We start from the raw sequence: 19,520 nt of genomic DNA on the forward strand, positions 1-19,520 counted from the left end.
CACCCTGTTGCCAGCCCCACCCTGCCTGCCCCACTGTAGGTCTGTTTGCTCTGACCCAGCAGGGCTGGATGACTGGGAGCAGGCTCAGAAGAGTCACCAGCCTGAGGCTGCCGCCTGAGGCAGTCTCCCCTGGGGGCTGCGGGCAGGGCTCCTTCAGCACCTCTTAGCCACAAAGGGGCTGCCTTGTGGTGGGCACCATGCCACCTGCCAGAGCTGACGCTCATGGCACGTCTGCAGACAGGTGCCTGGGTGTGTCTCAGTCATGAGGGCAGGGTCTGGGGGACAGGTGAGTGGGCATCAGCACCCCATCCAGGGTGCTGTCACCGCGGCCTGAGTCACAGGTTGGTGGCCACAGCACTGGGTGCAGCCTCCCTTCACCCCAGCCTTCCTCCCCTTGGAGAAGAGGAAACTGAGGCACAGGGGGCCAATGACCTTCCCACGGTCACACACATGGGGCCTGGAGCCCGTGTCCTGAGCCATGCCCGCCTCCCAGCCACCCCTCTGGCCTGTCCCTGTGCTCACAGTGACAGGACAGTAAGACGCTTCCCCATGCGGGACCCTGGGCTGCCTCCACACAGGCCTTGGGAGGGGGGGCTTCAGCCCCAGCTTCTGTTCCCAGTGCCGCATGGGGGACACCCTGGAGAAGCTCCATGGAGCTGGGCTTTTCATAGAGACGGTGGCTGTGAGAGATGAACAGACCCCACACCCACCCAGGGTCCCCAGGGAACCACCACACAGGCTGGGATGTGGGCATTCCCTCATCTGTGATTCTCCATGGATTCCCTGCTCAGCTTGCACTCCCCATGTGTGGTGTGTCTGGTGTGTGTCTGCTGTGTGTGTGTGCCATGTGTGAGGGTGAGCTCCCTTCCGTTTAGCCTTTGTGGATCTGGTATCTGGTGTGTGTTGGTGTGTGTCTGGTGTGTGCTATGTGTGTGTGACCGTATGTGAGGGTGAACCCCCAGCTGTTTACCTGTGTGTGTCTGTGCAGCCACCAACACAGTGGCCCTGGGTGGCTCTGGAGCTGCGTGTCCCCTGCGTTTCCCTCCGGCCTCCATAGGCCCTGAAGCCCTGCTCCATCCTCTGTGTTTGCCCCGTGGTGGCCCTGAGAGCTTTACAGACAGAACCACATGCAGCAGCCCCTCCCCGTGACCATGGGTCCTGAGTTTGGCCCCAGGCGTCGGCTGACCCTTCGGGTTCCTCCCTATCGCTGAGCCACTCCCTGGGCAGAGGCCTGGCTGCAGGAGACTCCAGAGCCTGCAGCCTGGCCCTGCTGGGACGGCATCTCTGCATGACAGGGGCACAGGCCTGGTGCAGCTGGTCCAGGGCTGGGGAATGGCAGGCTCAGCGCTTCCCACAGAAATGGGTGGCTGGCCCTCTGCCCACCTGGACTGTCTCTCTATCTCTGTAGAGGGAAGAGGTGGCCATGTTGGACATGGAAGAGACGGTGGATGAGAATGAGTGAGTGCTGGGGTGCTGGGCAGGGGCTGCACCCGTCACTGACTCCACTAAAGCCTTTGACTTTGTGGATCACAACAAACTGTGGAAAAATCTTAAAGAGATGGGAATAGCGGACCACCTAACCTGTCTCCTGAGAAATCTGTATGCAGACAAGATGCAATAGTTGGAACCGGACATGGAACAACTGACTGGTTCCCAATTGGGAATGGAGTATGTCAAGGCTATATACTGTCACCCTGCTTATTGAGCTTATATGCAGAGCACATCATGCGAAATGATGGACCGGATGAAGCACAAGCTGGAATCAAGATTGCCAGGGGAAATATCAATAACCTCAGATATGCAGATGACACCACCCTTAAGGTAGAAGGAGAAGAGGAACTAAATAGACTCTTGATGAAAGTGAAAGAGGAGAGCAAAAAAAGCTGAAAAGGCTTAAAACTCAACATTCAAAAAATGAAGATCATGGCATTCGGTCCCATCATTTCTATGGCAAATAGAAGTGGAAACAATAGAAACAGTGAGAGACTTTATTTTTGGGGGCTCCAAAATCACTGCAGATGGTGACTGCAGCCATGAAATTAAAAGATGCTTCCTCCTTGGAAGAAAAGCTATAACCAACCTAGACAGCATATTAAAAAGCAGATACATTACTTGGCTGACAAAGGCCCGTCTAGTCACAGCTTTGGTTTTTCCAGTAGTCATGTATGGATGTGAGAGTTGGACCATAAAGAAGGCTAACAACCAAAGAATTGATGCTTCTGAACTGTGGTGTTGCAAAATACCCTTGAGAGTCCCTTGGATTGCAAAGAGATCAAACCAGTCAATCCTAAAGGAAATCAGTCCTGAATATTCATTGGAAGAAATGATCCTGAAGCTCCAATACTCTGGCCACCTGATGTGAAGAACTGACTCATTTGAAAAGACCCTGATGCTGCGAAGGATTGAAGGCAGGAGGAAAAGGGGATGACAGAGGATGAGATGTTTGGATGGCATCACTGACTCAATGGACATGAGTTTGAGCAAGCTCTGGGAGTTGGTGATGAACAGGGAAGCCTGGCGTGCTGCAGTCCATGAGGTTGCAAAGAGTCAGTCACAACCGAGTGACTGAAATGACTGAAGTGACTACACTGAACCTCTTCCATCTTGCAGGGAGCGGAGACTTGTCCTCACTGGAGTAGATACATTCTAGGTGTCGATCTGCTTTTCCTGCCCCACAGTGCTTCTTCCAGGAACTCTGTCCACAGAACCCATTTTTGAGCATCGTGGTACTTCCTGTAGCATTGCTTCTGATCAGTGGTTTTCATAGCATCTCTTCTTTGATGGCAAAGGGAATACAGCAATGTGCCCTTGGCCGTGGAATTAACTGGTTTTACCGAGGACGGCATCACCTAGAAATAACTGGGCAAATTTTGAAAGCTTACTGAGACAGTGTGATAGCTAATGAAGACTCAAGTGTGTCAGATGGGAATCAACATCCTGAAAGGATGGGGTGCAATGTTAAAGGGTGTTGTACATGCTGTGAAGGATATAGTGTATATTTGAAGCATAATGGTGCTATCTTCCCCCAACAGCCAGAACATATGGGTCTTGTAATCAAGGGGTGGAAGCCACTTGTTTCACTACTGAACCTACAACCCAGCTGTAGAATTTTTGCTTCCCATCCTGGCTTCCTTGAGCTCTGCTTCTTTAGAGATCTTGGTCCCCAAATGGGAGCTGCTCACCAGGGGATGCTCACATATGTCCAGGGCTCCAGGTGAACAATCCCAATCAGGGAGGCACTTTGCCAGACCTTCTAGAGAAGCAAAAACATGACTGATGTGTCTGTGAAGAATCCAGGAGAAGGACAACCCTCATAGGCCCCTGCATCTGGAAAATGCATTCTGGGTAGTACTGGAAGAGTTTTGATTCTGTCCAGTTTATACAACAAGAGAGACATCAGCTGTACATACTGATTTTCACTTCTTTGTTCATCTAAATGGAAAGAATAATCAGGGTCTTCAGGTCTGTAGAAAGAGAAAAACTTTTTCCAGCCCTCTGAAGCACTAGATACAATTTAAAAAAAAATCCTTATTCTCTTGTCTGCATAAGTTACAGCACTAACTTAAAATAAACTTAATTTAAATTGAGCAGGGCTGCTGGTGAAAACAAAATTAATGTTAGTCCGGTTACTCCCCCATTTAGCCATCACTGGTGATTCTGCAAAGGTTATTACTATTTATAAACTCAGCTTCTTTTTAAATATTCATTTATTTATTTGGCTGCACCGAGTTTTAGTTGTAACATGTGGGATCTAGTTCCTGGATCAGGGATTGAACCTGGGTTCCCTGAATTTGGAGCATGAAGTCTTATCCACAGACCACCAGGGAAGTCCCCTCTACTTGTTTCTTGATAAAGGGCCCACCTGTGCCTTTAAAACATTGCTTGTTTTATCCATATTTTAATGCTGTAGTTAAGAACATGAACTCTGAAATCTGATGCTGGTGTTTGAATCCTGGCTCAGTTCCTTTCTGGCTATGTGATCCTGGGTAAGTCAATTAACCTTTCCGTACCTAAGTCCCCTGTCTCTAACCTGAGGATGATAGCAGTGCCCATTTTGAGTGTTTGGAGCATTCATTACGATAACATAGGCGATATGTTACAATAGTGCTTGGCACATAGTAAGCAGTGAATAAATGTTAGCAGTTGTTATTGTTAATATTATAATTTGGCAATGCTTGCTCTAAGTTAGCGTGCCAGAAATATAAACCATTTTATATCCCCTCTTTCTCTACAAACCTGCAGAACACCTGCTAAATGACTGTTATGGATTGAATTCTGTCCCTTGTTCACATCCCCTCCTCTCTGCCCTGAATTTTTCTGTTCAAGTTTTAACCCCCAGTGAGACTGTATTTGGAGATAGCACCTTTATGGAAGTGATTAAGGTTAAATGAGGTCACAAGAGTGTGGTCTAATCTGAGAGGCCTGGTGTCCTTAGAAGGGCCAGACATTTCTGTCTCTCTACATGTACAAAGAAGACGGGCCATGTGGGGACACAGAGGAAAGGTGGCCGTTTACTAGCCTGGAACCAATCCCATTGACACCCTGATCTTGGTCTTCCAGCCCCCAGCACTGTGGGAAATAAATGTCTGTTGTTTAAGCCCCTCAGGCTGTGGTATTTTGCCATGGCACCCTGAACAGACTAAGACGTTATGAAATGTTTTAACTCGTATATTGAAGGAGAGACAAATGGGCAGTCCTAATGTAGGATGTCTGATGCCATCCTCAAATGCCATTTCTGCTGTGGGAAAAGCTTAACTCTACCATCTCCCATGGTGGTGGTGGGGTAGTCAGGAGGAGTCATATACCATTGGGACTACTGTCCATTGCTTCCCTCAATATAACTGTTTTCTACAGAATTAATTGAGGCTCCAGTCTGACTTCCAGCTATGTAGAGGTTAGTTATTGTCCGTGAGGAGCTCTTACTCTTACTTCTTTCCTCTTCCAACACAGATGATCTTGTAGGACTAAGAATCTGGTCCATTGAGTCACTGCTTCCCTGGTGGCTCAGACGGTAAAGAATCTGCCTGCAATGTGGGAGATCTGGGTTTGATCTCTGGGTTGGGAAGATCCCCTGGAGGAGGGCATGGCAACCCACTCCAGTACTCTTGCCCAGAGAAACCCATGAACAGAGGTGCCTGGGAGGCTACAGTCCCTGGCATTGCAAAGAGTAGGACATGACTGAGCGATTAAGCACACATCTGTCCACTGAGTCACCAGTTGGATTCTGTATTGGTGTCTTATGGATCTTTAAGACCTTATGGATCTTTAGCCTTCATTCCCTCAGAAGCTGGGCCGCCACACTGGCTGAAGTCCTGGCCATTTCACTTCAAGGCACGCCCAAAGCCTTCCCAGGGTCTTCTGGTTCCCTGAGACCATGCTGCTCATGGCCTCTTCCTCCTGAGTCCCTGCCTCACGCCAGCTGGATTTCTACCCTGCCACAAGAAGCATGCATGAATTTAATTGTCCTAACTGAAGACTTGGGGATCACAGGAAGATTTTGTTGTCACGGGATGTGAGGCCTTGGAATTTTCTCTCTTCCCCTCTCCCCACTTTTCTCCTTACCTTTCCTTTCTGAATTCCCTAAGAACTCTTCCTTTCAGTCAGAGAAGACTTTGGCTGAGTTCTAAGACTTAAACTTGCAGAAAGCCTGGTTAATAAGATGCTTGCAGAACAAAGAGCCTTCCATTTTACAGCAGTTTTGCTTATCAACTTATTGTAAATATAATATGTATGACATATGTACGATGATATGTGTATTATATCCATGCTATTACATATATATGATGTTTTGACTATACAAAATATTTATACTTATAAATAATCTTTTTTTTCTTACTACATGAAGAATAATTAAGGCAATTGGGAGATAAAAGGAACTGCCTAATTTAGAAATAAAGATTTAACTGTGGAGTTTAGGTCTCTTCAGAGTCACTCATTGACTTGTGAAAAGCTCTTTGGAACTTCTGAATCTATTTCTCAGGTGTAGGGTGTTCAGAATCTGAAAGTAGGAATGAGGTTAATCATGAGACCATGTAGCTGTAGGAAAATCCAAGCAATGTGGCTTTGGCTTTTCCGATGTTGAAGGCTTTCCTAAGAGCATCGTTAAAACATAAGAGATGGAAAGGGAGAGCAGAAAAGTTTATTAGATCACACAGAATTTCCAAGGTAAACTCTGCGACAGTAAAGCTCGATTTCTGTGCCATTGAGTGTAAATGAACTACTCAGAAAATGCAAAAACGTAGGCTGAGTACTCATGGCAATTGATGGCAATCATTCTAAGAAGGTCATGACTGGAGCGCGCTTTGTGCCTGCAAAGCTTCCACCTGGTCGGTGCGCAGGGATCCGGAAGAGGGCTGGGCCACCTCTCCCCACACTGACTTTTCGGCCGCGGACTTCCGCGCTGGCGCAAACACCGAATTCGGCCCTGAACTCCCGGTCCAGCGCCGACTGCGCTATCTCCCCAGCACCTCGCGATCTTGCACGGCTTCCCGCCTCCGCCCCTCCCGCTGCAGCCCACGCCCCAGCCACGGGGGGCAGGAGGCGGCGGTGGCCGGCCCTACCCGTGCCCTTTTAAAAGCCTCCCAAGCGAGGCCCCGCAGGGGGATCCCGGCGGAGGAGGGAGCAGCACGCTGAGCTTCCGCAGCAGTGCGCGGAGCCGAGCGCCCCGGGTTGCCCCTCCCACTGGTGGGGCCCGGCACTTCGGGTTCCCAGACGCTCTCCCTGCTGCCTTGGGGCTCCCCGCTTCCCCCGGCCATGCGCCCCGGGTAGCGCCCGCCGCTCGCCCTCGCCGCCGGTATGCTGCACCCGCTGCTGCTCGCAGCGCTCTGCCTGGCTGGCGGGCTAGAGGTCGCCTGCGGCTGCCAGCTGCCCTCCGAGTGGAGACCCCTGAGCGAGGGCTGCCGAGCGGAGCTGGCCGAGATCATCGTGTACGCCAAGGTGCTGGCTCTGCACGAGGAGATGCACGGCTACCTGCCCTGGCAGTATGAGGCCAGCGACGCGGGGCTCTTCTACTCCGCTGAGATCCAGATGCTGTGCGACCAGGCATGGGGCAGCATGCTCGAGGTGCCCGGGGGCTCCAGGCTCAACCTCACCGGCCTGGGCTACTTCTCCTATCACTCCCACACCGTGGTCCAGAATTACCCCTATTTCGTCTTCCTCAGGTGAGCCTGCCAACTCTCGCCCATACCATCCCTTTGGCCACTTGGCCTGGCCAGCAGAGGTACCTTTATCCCCAGCAGGCTCTGGAACTCCTCCAGAATCCTGTCTGGGTGATGTTAAGTGATGTTTCCCCTGGTCTCCTTCCCATTTTCTGCTCTTTGGTGCCCCTCATGTTGAGTCTACAGAGATTTTGGGTGTCACTGGCTAACACTGTTGGAAAAACAGGGATGGCTCCCGTGCTTGACCAGGGAAGAGTGTTTCAGGCCAAAGCTCAAGGTGGTTTCCAGCAACAAACAGCCTATTCCCAATAGCAGAGGTTTATGCGGGGGGTAATGGGGGAAGAAGGCCCTGGTCACAGTGCTCTGAGGAGTATGAAGGGCAATCGGACAGGAGCCCTCTCTGGTTGAGTTCCATGCAAGTTGGTCTGTGGTGCAGATTAGATGCCTGTGGATAAGAGTTCAGAGGATGGTGTCTCCTGGAGTTTGAAATAAGAAAGTGGAACCCTAATTGAGGTAGAATCCTTATAGAGGAGGAAAGCTATATTTTACAGTGGATGCCGTGGAAGTTGTTTGGGATGGACAGTGGTCAAAACCAATCCAAACACCTTTGGAATCAGATGGTTGTTGGAATTCTGGCTCCATTCTTCCTGTCATTTTGAGCAAGTTACTGACCTTGTCGAGAACCTCAAGAGCCTCACCTTCATAATGTGCCAAACAAGGTTGGTTGAGATTAAATCCTAGTAACTGATGCAGAACACCTGGTGCAGGTTAGATGAGAAATGTGTAGTTACTCAATCCTGCACACCTGCTTAAATGCCAAGATGGGACTGGTGTGGAATGCAGCCCAGCTGTCCTCTTGTTTCACTCAGATTCGCTCATATCAGCTGCCAGCGGACCTCAATGCCAGGCTCTTCCAAATAGCAAAAGTTTATAGAGGAAGGGCCTGGGGTCGGGGGCATTAAGGGATTGGGAAGGTGCTCACAGGGCTTTGAAGAACAGAGAAGTGAATTAGACCAGGCCTTGTCTGTTGGGAGACTCCTGGAATCTTGTGAAGTTCCATGAAAGTTTGTCGTGTGGTCATGACGAAATGCATGTAGATAAGGGTTCAGGTTATGGGCTCAACTGAAGTTTGCAATAGAAAACAGCAGGTGGAACCCTAATGCATTGGTTCTCTCCAGTTGGAGGAAGAGGCTGATACAGAGGAACTGGGAGGCACCTCAAAATGGAATCTAACAGATAGTGATTGGACAATAAGTCCCATCTTCCCAGTATGTGTCATAGCATTAAGGATATTTGGAATGCCCATGACCTTGGTCTGCAGACTAACTTTTAGCTCTTGAGATTTTACATCACTGAGAAAGAAGACAGAAGGTTCCACAGAGGGGTGTCCGTAAGCTCACGGTAACACGTTTTCCATATTAAAGCCAGAATATCTAAGTTTAGAATACATGGTGTGCTTTGTGTTGGCTTGAGTGGTTTAGCCAGATTAAGTTGAATTAAAAAAAAATGCTGGAGAAGTACAGTTTCTAAATAAAACTGGCAAGGAATGAGATAGTACCTTCTTGATATGGAGAAACTTAGATTTTTACATGTCTTTATATAGGGAAACCAGCTCTAAAACTATTCAACAATAAAACTTTATTTTCCAAAGTAAAAAGAGCCACAGTACTTAAGAAGATATTATTTTCTTTTCCAATTTTATAATGAAATACAGTTTTGTCCACTGGCTCTCTGGTGGTCAGCCAGCTCTTTTCTCTTTTTCTCTGACATATTTATAAAACGTTAGAGCAGAGATACAGAGTCAAATGGTAGTCTGACAAGATTTCTATTTCACAGGGCTGTGTTGCCCTGATGTGTGTTAACAACCACATACAAATCATTCCTCTGTTATTCTGGGCCCCTCGGAGAGAAGAACAGATTCTGGTCAGTGTCACAGGAGAAAGTGGCAGTGGAGACTCCCTGGTGAGCCCCCAAATGCCTACTTTGGGCTGGAGTGCCGCTTCCATCTCTCCTTTTCCTTCTCTTGACTTCTCTATCTTGCCAACAGGTACTTTATGCAGGGTTCTGTAAAAATGTTAAGTTTTATACTGTGCTTACTCTGTGCTAAATACTTTACATATTTTTTTTTAAAAATACACTCCTTACACCACCATTAAACAAAGAACTCCTTGTTTTATAGATTGTACATTTAAGCTTAGAGAATTTAAGAAATTCGTTGTGTGTCAAACAGGAGATAAGTAGCAGTCATAGGACTTGAATCCTGGGTCATTGCAATTGGCTTTCCTTTGCCCAGGAAACAAGGAGCACTCCACTAGGAGAAAGAAGGCGGCATGGGAGATACACAAATGTTCACCCACACCCATCCCCCAATTCACGTGCTTTGAAAAACTGAAGGAGAGACACGTGCAGTGTGAGGTAGAGAAACAATCAGAGAGAGTGACTCCTCTAATGTGAGCCATGTAGATGTGTAATTGGAAGCTGCATGTAAATCAGTGAAGTTAGAATATGCCCTCACACTGCAGAAAAATATCTCACAATGGTTTAAAGACTTAAACATAAGACATGACGCCATAAAACTCCTAGAAGAGAGCATGGGGAAAATGTTCTCTGACATAAATTGGACCTTTATTTTCTTAGGTCAGTCTCCCAAGATAGTAGAAATAAAACTAAATATGAACAAAGGGGACCTGATCAAACTTACAAGCTTCTGCACAGCAAAGAAAACTGTAAAAAAAAAAAAAAAAAAAAAGAGAGACAACCTAAAGAATGGGAGAAAATATATGCAAATGATGCAATAGACCAGGGCTTAATTTCAAATATACAGACCGTACAATTCAACAACAACAACAACAAAAACAAAAAAAACCCAATCAAAAAATGGGCAGAAAACGTTAATAGACATTTCTCCAAAGAAGACATGCTGATGGGACATGCAGGTGGCCAGTAGACACATAAAAATATACTCAGCATCACTAAATCTTAGAGAAATGCAAATCAAAGCTGCAACCAGGTACCATCCCCTATCAGGCAGAATGGCAACCATCAAAAACAGAACAAATAGCAAATGTTGGAGAGAGTGTGGAGAAAAGGGAACCCTCCTACACTGTTGTTGGGAATGTAAGTTGGGGTAGCCACTATGGCTAACAGTATGGGGGATGCTCAGAAAATTCATAGGACCACCATATGATCCAGCAGTCCCCCTCGTGGGCATATCCCCAGACAAAACTCTAATTCAGGAACATACATGCACCCCCATGTTCATAGCAGCACTATTCCCAACAGCCAAGATATGGAAACAGCCTAAATGTCCCTTGATAGTTGAATGATTAAAGAAAATGTGGTACGTATATATGAATATTACTCAGCCATAACAAGAAAGAAAGAATGCCATTTGCAGCAACATGGATGGAACTAGGGATAATTATACTAAGCAGAGTAAGTCACAAAGAGAAGAATAAATACTATATCACTTATATGTGGAATGTAAAATATGGCATGAATGAACCTATTTACAAAACAGAAACAGACTCATGGATACAGAGAATAAACTTGTGGTTGCCAAGGGGAATGGAGGGAGGGAGACGGACGGACTGGGTGTTTGGGGTTAGCAGATGCAAACTGTTACATTTGGAATAAACAACAAGGTCCTACCTTAGCACAGGGAACCATATCCAATCTCCTGGGATAAACCATAATGGAAAAGATATTTAAAAATGTATGTATATGTATAACTGAGTCACTTTACAGCAGAAATTAGCACAACATTGTAATTAAACTCTACTTTAAAAAAGACGTTATATAACTGGCAACACTTGTCACAGTCTTCTGTTGACTCTCGATTCAAGATGGTACACCCCATGGGTGTCCAGTCTACAGCTCTTGCCTCCTTTTTTTTCCATTAGGATGGATGAGAACTATAATCTCTTGCCTCATGGAGTCAATTTCCAAGATGCCATCTTTCCAGACACTCAAGAGAACAGAAGGATGTTTTCTAGCCTTTTCCAGTTTTCAAACTGTTCACAAGGGCAGCAGCTGGCAACTTTCTCATGACTGGGAGGTTCAAGAAGACACTAGGGTAAGAATTGGCTATACCCTGTGCTGCAGACTCATATGAATGTTGTGAGCAAGGGAGTCAAGAGTCCTCCTCCAAAGTCCAGATCAAGAAGTATTTTTCACCCTCTCCACAGCCCTCCCAGAAGTTAACAAGCACTGCTCATAAACTCTGGGAGTCCTCAGGCTGTACTGTGTGACATGAGGTTCCTCACAAAGTGAGGGGACAAGATGATCTGAAGGTTGGCATGCTGTGCCTCAGTTTCCTCTTCTGTAAATTGGAAGCCATTGTAACATCTGTATCTTAGGGCGGATGTGACCTGATTTAACTATGTAGGGAATGTCAATAGGAAAAGCCTTTAGTGAGGTGTTTGAGAGTAAGCACTCAATACACTGAGCTGTTATGACTACTTCTGTTGTTGATTTCAAATACTTATGTATGTTTTCACTTGGCCCTGCTGGGTCTTGGTTGTGGCATGTGGGATCTTCAGTCTTCCTTGCAGCATGCAGGATCTTCAGTTGCAGCATGCAAACCCTTAGTGGCAGGATCTAGTTCCCATGGAACAGAAGGATCCAAATCACTCTGGGCATGAAGATAGAAAAGGCATCTTTCAGTCCGAGGCAGATGCCTGAGTTGTGGGGATATTTCAAGGACTATTGCTTTCTCTGTGCAGTGGCATTGTTGCAACTGAGCCAGGGGAGCAGGGAGGCCGTGGCCCATCGCTCCCAGTCCCCCACCAAGGTGTTTATAGGACCATGTGACAGACCACAGGAGACAGTTCTGATGTGGGTTAATGAAGCAATGTGCATGTATTAGGTGGTTTCCTTCTTTCCCCATTTGTGGTGCCCTGGGTGGGGGCGCTGTCTTTCTCTTGTCTGGTGGCTGGGCCTAGGGGAGTGGCCTTGTTCTTCCAAACCTCCTGCCCAGGGCTCCATGGCACCTGGAGGCTTTCTTCATGTTCTTTGCACAGAAACTGTTCTCATAGTGGGCAAGTACATCTGACTGAGGAAAAGTGTTGATTCTTCCTTTCCATACATTACCCAGGGTTCCTTCCTTAGGCCTGCCCTACTGACAGTTCTCAACTCCCTGACCCCTCTTCAAGATTTGCCAAAATTTTCTGAGTGCTTGTCATATATTTCACTCCCCACATGGATCTAAGCACCTTTCTTTCCCCCTGCCCCACTCTTTTTTTTTTTTCTTTCCTACCTGACTCTTAATCTGTGCCAGCACCCACTCCACATTGAACTGGACTCACCAAGTATAAGCCTGAGTATCCCCAGCCTAGATCAGACCATAGCATGTTCATATTAAATCTTTTTAGTCTTGGTCCTGTGGTTCTCCATTTTGTGGGATTTTTGCTTCATGTACTAAATCCTTGGTAATAGTACATTGAGGTCAAGAGATTTGATATTGATCCAAAAATACCTCACAGCTGAGCCCCAAACTCTTTAGATATATAACTGATTAGCCCTGTGGTCACACAATGAAGCTATTAACATTTTACTGCAATTAGATTTTCCATCATTCAAGACAAACAGAACAATGGGACTGTGGAGAATTGTTTTAATGTGAAGGCAGTCCTATTTTGGGTGGTCAAATATTGATCTTGGGGAGAATTCCTTTTCCCTTTCATCATCCTGATCTCTTAGATAACAGAGGGTGGGTATGTATGTTTGCACTGAGTCAGAAGCTTTTGGGGAAAGAGAATTAATTGTTCCAGGTTGCTGAGCTGCTGGCAGAGCCAAATTGAGGTGTTGATGGACTTTGTATGTATCACATCTTGGCTCCTTCTGCCCACTTTGAAAGGTACCACATCAGAGCTGAGTTAAATTAGCTAGTTCATTTGAGAATTTAGGTTTAAAATAAAACTAAGGTGCTAGCATTTATATTTTATGATATTCCTTGAGAAAATTTTACTTTCTCTGCAGTGATTAAAATAGGTGTGAATTGAAGGTGTCAGAATTAGATGAAGAGTTATGGACAGTTACTTATTCCTTCCTTGAAAAAACAAAACTAAAACTAAAAATTATCTGCCTTAAAAAAAAAAAAATCAAAAACTTATATTCAGTTGCACTGGATCTTTGTTGCCGTGAGGGCTTTTCTCTAGTCATGGCAAGCGAGGGCTACTCTTCGTTGCAGCGCACAGGCTTCTTATTGCAGTAGCTTCCCTCGTCGCAGAGCACAGGCTCTGAGCACACGGGCTTCAGTAGTTGTAGGTTGTGGGCTCACTAGTTTCGGCACATGGGCCTAGTTGATCTGCAGCTTGTGGAATCTTCCTGGGCCAGGGATCGAACAAATGTCCCTGCTCTGGCAGATAGATTCATATCCCCTGTGCCACCAGGGAAGTCCTCTCTGCTTTTTCTTTGTGAAGGTGAGTATCCTGCTTTCTCTCCTATGCAGGGTAAATAAATCATGTTATGACACAAACAGTCTGTTTTTCCTAAGGTGATGGGTCTTCCATCTTAGACAGGGTCAGAGGAGCTTGTTTGGGTCACCTTTTTATTCCAGTTAGACTCTTGCTAATGGGAACATGTGAATCCTTCATTTGTTCTGAGACCATTATGAATGGCCCTGGACGGTGCACATTACACAATTTCCCTATATCACATGCTGTGTCTTAGATGACGATGAATTCAGGGGGCACACTAATGAAATCTCATCATTTCCACTGTTGCTGCTGCTCTTCTCTTAAGTCCCCAGTCAGCTCGAGCAGTGTGTTTAGATCGTGGTCGTGAAGGGTGCATCTCCTCCTTCTCATTCTTTTGCAGCATCACACGAATCTGGGACTCTAGGGTCAGTCCAGAGGTTAAGAAATGGAACCAGAGGAAAATCTGATGTAGGGAAACTTGTTGTTATACATACCAAGGACAACCTGCAACTCCGTCCTCAGCAGTCAAATCCTCCCATTCTCTAATTCCATCTTTAGACATCCCACCACTCCCCCTCCCCCCACCCACCCGTCCCTTGCTTCAGTCAGTGGAAACATATGTTTGCTTTCAAAAGTTGCCAGGGAATCAGCAGCACTCCTAACTGTTCAGCATCTCTCTGGTTCAGTATCATGGTGTTAATGGGGCCTCCGGGGATGTCTTCAGCAAGTTAGAGCATCCATCCCATTTTCTGGCAGCGTTCTCTCCACGCCAGCCAAGAACATTTTCCTTTCCTTTTTTCTTCCCTGTTGGGTGAGTGTAACAATCAAAACAAAAGTTGGCTGTTTTCCTCTCTCAGCAAGTCCTGTCCCCCAGGACCGCAACCTAGACTGACCCACACATACATCAATCTGACCTAGAGTGTCATGGGACTGACACAAAATCTGTGAAAGACTTCCTGTCATCTTTCTTTTATGCCTTTTTAGAGTTGGGAAGGATGTTGACGGAGGTGCCATCCTCATCAGGCAATCAGGATTGGCTGTGTCATTTTCAGAGGCGTGATCTCAGACAGAACCCTTAATTTCCCAAAACTTCAATTTTCTCCTTCCCTGATAGCTCAGTTGGTAAAAAAAAAAAAAAAAAAAAAAAAAGCTGCCTGCAATGCAGGAGACCCCAGTTTGATTCCTGGGTCAGGAAGATCTGCTGGAGTAGGGATAGGCTACCCACTCCAGTATTCTTGGGCTTCCCTTGTGGCTCAACTAGTAAAGAATCCCCCTGCAGTGCAGTAGACCTGGGTTCTATCTTTGGGTTGGCAAATCCCCTGGAGAAGAGAAAAGCTATCCTCTCCAGTATCCTGGCCTGGAGAATTCCATGAACTCTGTAGTCCATGATGTCACAAAGAGTCGGACACCACTGAGTGACTTTCACTTTCAAAACATAAACTGTCTCAGGTTGTCCTAAGGACCCAATTAGATCATAGGTTTGAAAGCACTTTGTCAGTTGTAAAGAGTGATGGAGGGGTTTATGACTATAAATGGATAGTTAGAAAGTATGGCTTTAAAAGTTTAAGATGATGGAACTTTTAAAAAGCATCCTGTGTCTTCCCAGGGCAGTGGCAGTGGGAGCAATGGTGACAGGGTAGGTGGTGGAGAGGGGAACAGATGATGGGGAAGCTCTCATGTGTGTTGTAATTCATTCAACAGAATTTACTGGGTTCTTGTCCTTGAGCACTTAAAAATTCATGTACTGAGTTATAAACCATGTTCATGTGGGTTCCCAAATCTGAAAGTATAAAATGGTAGTCAGTAGAGTTTTTTTCTCCCACCTCTGACACCCATCCACCCAGTTCCCACCTACCCTCCAAACGAATAACCACTGTTAATAGTTTCTTGTAAGCTTCCAATGAGTACTCTCCCCCAACAAACAATTCAGTCAAGATTCACTGTCTTCTTTAAGGGCGTGGCAGCCCACTCCTATATTCCTGCCTGGAGAATCCCATGGACAGAGGAGCCTGACTGCCTTGAGTCCATGAAGTCACAAAGAGTCGTGCGGGGAGCCAGCATGGGTGATCCCACCCATGACAAGTTTATGTGGAAGAGATCTGATGAGCAAGGTGGATCAGGACTCAAGGGACCCCCTGGATCTGCTTGAGCATCTACCCCAAAACCAGAATCTGTCTGTCTTACTATTTTGTGCCTTTCACCAACTCTTCTGACATTAACAGGGGGCTATCCCTGACCACCTTTCTCTGGAAAAGGTCAACTTAGGGCTTTAGTTAATAAGTCTCCTGGGCATGATAGGAGTGTTTCAATTCAAACCCCTCTGATGGCTTTCTAGCTTACCTGACAGGTTTATCCAGACTCTTGCAGCTACGCACGTTATTGTTCACAGCCTCCCAACCGTGAGAGACACGGGAAGCCTAAAACATTATAAAAATATAGAGCCTTTCAAAGAGTTAAAAACTATTAGAGTAGTGCTGGTATAAGGTTTCATTGTTGAGCCAATGCTTGCTGCCAAGTGCCCATATCCCTTATCCATTGTGCACCTGGGAGTGCATCAGTTAACATAGTTGGAATGTAAGAAAAACAAGTAGTAGCCTTAGAATTAACTACATCAGACCTTTGAGCTAATTGGTTCTTTCTTTGTTGTAACTCACTGCACCTTTGCTCCGTGAGAATGTAATTCTGTTTAGCACTTTCTGAGGCTGACATAGATTAGAAATATAAAGAAAAAACACTTCAAGGGAAATTAAGTTTTCTGGTTGAGTAGCCTTTATCGAAAAAGGGTCATAAAATCTCCACAGGCCTTCAAGGCCAGAAGATAACGTACACAACATTGTTTATGGGAAAGGTATGCAGAGAAAAATCCTGGTTTCGATAAAGACAAAACAGATGTAATGTTTGGGCTGACGCTATATGACTTTGCATCTTTCATATCTCTCTATGTACAAGTCAAGGTATAAAAATTCCTTTTGAAAATAAAGTTATGGGCCTCCTTCACCGAAGCTTGGTCTCCCCATGTCATTCTTTCTTTCCTTTTCTTTCTTTCTCTCTCTGTTCTTCTTTCAGGATGACTCCTTGGGGGCACAGGGGCTCTCTGACTTCACTTTTTTGCCTGGGCTTCTAAGACCCGATTGGGAAGGTGCCCTGCATCTTCACCGGGGAGGCGGTGTCCTGCGTCCTCAACCCACCGAGAGGGCATCTGCAGCCTCCGTGAACAGAGCAAGTTCCATGTCAGGAGCTTTATTGGCTTTCTGTGTAAACCAAGGAAGATCAAGCCTCTTTCTCTCCCCTTTTACTTTCCTTATCGCCAATGCTGTCATCCTGAGGGATTCCCTGGATCCTACTGGGGCTGGACCCCAGCAGAGTCGGACATGACTGTGTGACTAACACACACTTTTGGTACCAGTGGCACTGCAATGTGCACACGTGGTTGTGCCCTGCTTTGTTCACAAGTGGGTACGTGTAAGTAGACATGTAAGTTGCTATATCTAGACATGTACGTTGGTTTAAACAGCTGTGTCGTATTCCATTGTATTAATGCCTTACTGTGTATTTAATCAAGTTCCCTGTTGATAGGTATTTACACTGTTTCCAGTCCATGGATATTACATGGGATGTGGACATGTATGACATTATATCAGTACACACCTCATTTTGTGGAATTGTTGAGTCCAGTCTTTAGCAAGTGACTGTTGAGTGACTGCCATGAGGCAGCTTTTGTGTTAGATAACAGAGTTTCAATGTTGAGAAAAAATTTAGAATATAATAATAATATATTTATAAAAATATAAATTTTAGAGTATAATTATTGTTAATAGTTTATCTAAAAGCTCATATCATAGTTACATTTTTTAGTTTTTTTTGTTATTGTTTAGAGGTACTTTCTTGTTGACAAGCTTGTGACAGATATAACAATATAGCAATTTTTAACTTATAATAAACCTAGGCACTATGAAAATTTTGTGCTTAATGTTAGTGACTCTTAGACATGTCTATAGTAGAGTAGCAAAAAAAAAAAAAAATACTAGATATTTAATATTGACTATTTCCCAGTTCACGTGAATCTGAAATTCATTTAGGTCAATGTTTTCTTGTATTTACAACTATTTGGTTTGCAAGGGCTTCCTTTTCTTCAGACCATTTAAATAAGAACTCAGAACTTGAGCAATATTATCAAAAAACAGAAGACTCACACTGAGACATACATAAATCCAGACAGACGAACAAGGGATCTTCTAGTTTTCCACCTGAGATTTAAAATATTTATTTGAACCGCTTTTTTTTTTGGGGGGGGGGGGGTTGGCGGTGGGGGAAGGGGGGTGGTGGCATGAATACTGGATTGGGTTGCCATTCCCTTCTCCAGGAGATCTTCCCAACCCAGGGATTGGACCCAGGTCTCCCACATTGTAGGCAGACACTAGGGAAGTTGTTGAATTCTGTGGCAAGGATTAACTTCAAGCCTTGCCCTAGGCAGGCCTTTGTAACAAGCTAATTGTTTTTAATTGCATATGCAAAAGAACCAGCTTTACAGTTTCCAAGAAAAAAAGAAGTTTCCTTGTAACCAATTTTGTCTGGTTCTGTAGAATATCATGGCCGTCCTAGGACAGGTCATCTTTCCTTTCTGTAGTCATAGTTTTATCCCTGAATTATAGACAGATCAGCTGATAAAAAGCTTGGCTTGTCTCTGTGGGGTGGATTTGCTTGTCCTTGTGTTTCATCTGAGGCAGTAGTGAGGCCCACGGGCCTCTCCTGGAAGTGGGCATGGGGGCGTGGCACACCAGGAGCGCGTCCAGGGCAGGGGGTCCCAGTTGTGCTCTCAGGGGTCTCCACTGTGTCTGGGAATGCCCATTTCTTGAGCTCCTGGGTTCCCAGCGATTGGCATCCAGTGAGTGGAGTGGAGGGGTGTGAACCACAGGTAAGGGAACTGAGACTCGGTGGAGCAGGGAACCACGTATTCTGCCCTCTCTGTTGGCACAGTCTCAGAGCCCCCTAACCTGGCAGTCACGGAAAGGCCTCGCCTTTGGGGTCAAGGCCTTTACCTCTTTAACCTGTCGCATAAAGCTCAGACCTGTGCGGGTTTTCCCAAGCAGCCTAGTGCCTGCTGGAAGTCCAAGGGATTTATCCTGCCTGGTGTTTTCACCTGTGGGGACTTCATAACCCTTACTCTGGCCAGCTGGCCCAGCCCTGCTTCTGCCACTTTGCAGCCCAGTGGGCCCTTGACCACCTGCTGGGATGGGAAAGGGAAGGGTCCACCAGTTTCACCCTAGATATTTAGTAGGGTGCATGGATTTAAACACCTGGTGGCCACCCAGGCAGAAAAGAAGGGAGGAGGGCAACTTGCTGCCCTTTCATGGTGGAATCTGTGGCTGTCCTGCTGAGAGGGGTCCTTTCCATGGGAACCCTGTGCAATAAGTTTGGTATTTTGGAACTGAATAATTAAAACGTGTAAAAAATTTAAATTATGTGGTGCTTTAATTTAAAAAAAAAAAAATCAAGCTCCAAGTTTTTTGCAAATTGAGGTCTAAAAATTTGAAGGCCTATTTTCCTTCCACAGTGGCGTTCTATGAAGAAATGTGTGGGGTTTTTTTTTTAAGAAAAGAGTCAGAAAAGTGAGGGAAACAGAAAACCCAGAGTTGCCCCTGTAGTTTGGTGAAGGCCTTAGAAGGTCACTTGTAAATGCTGCTGGCTGTTGGGAGGCAGTCTCTTCCTGTGGCTAATGGGCACAGAGCTCTGCAGTCTTGTCCTTTGCATGGATGTTCTTGGTGGAAATCCAGCTCGGAGCCATCTCCTGATGTGTAAGAATTTCCCAGACTAGAGCCCTAGGCAGATCCTGCAGGGCCAGGGGCTCCTTCCTTCATTGTATCTGTCTGTTTGACTGAAAACCAGCAATGACATATTTTTCTTTCAATCTGGTCTCTCATCCAGGCCTTGGAGTAATATTTCC

General features: G+C 45.9%; 1 pseudogene; it reads left to right on the forward strand.

Annotated features, from left to right (window-relative positions):
• Positions 1–5,888: 5,888 nt before the first annotated feature.
• The window catches only part of LOC129652740 (coiled-coil domain-containing protein 3-like), a 43,138-nt pseudogene continuing 29,506 nt past the window's right edge, over positions 5,889–19,520 (forward strand).

This window comes from Bubalus kerabau, chromosome 5, assembly GCF_029407905.1.
Source record: "Bubalus kerabau isolate K-KA32 ecotype Philippines breed swamp buffalo chromosome 5, PCC_UOA_SB_1v2, whole genome shotgun sequence".
Lineage (NCBI taxonomy): Eukaryota > Metazoa > Chordata > Mammalia > Artiodactyla > Bovidae > Bubalus > Bubalus kerabau.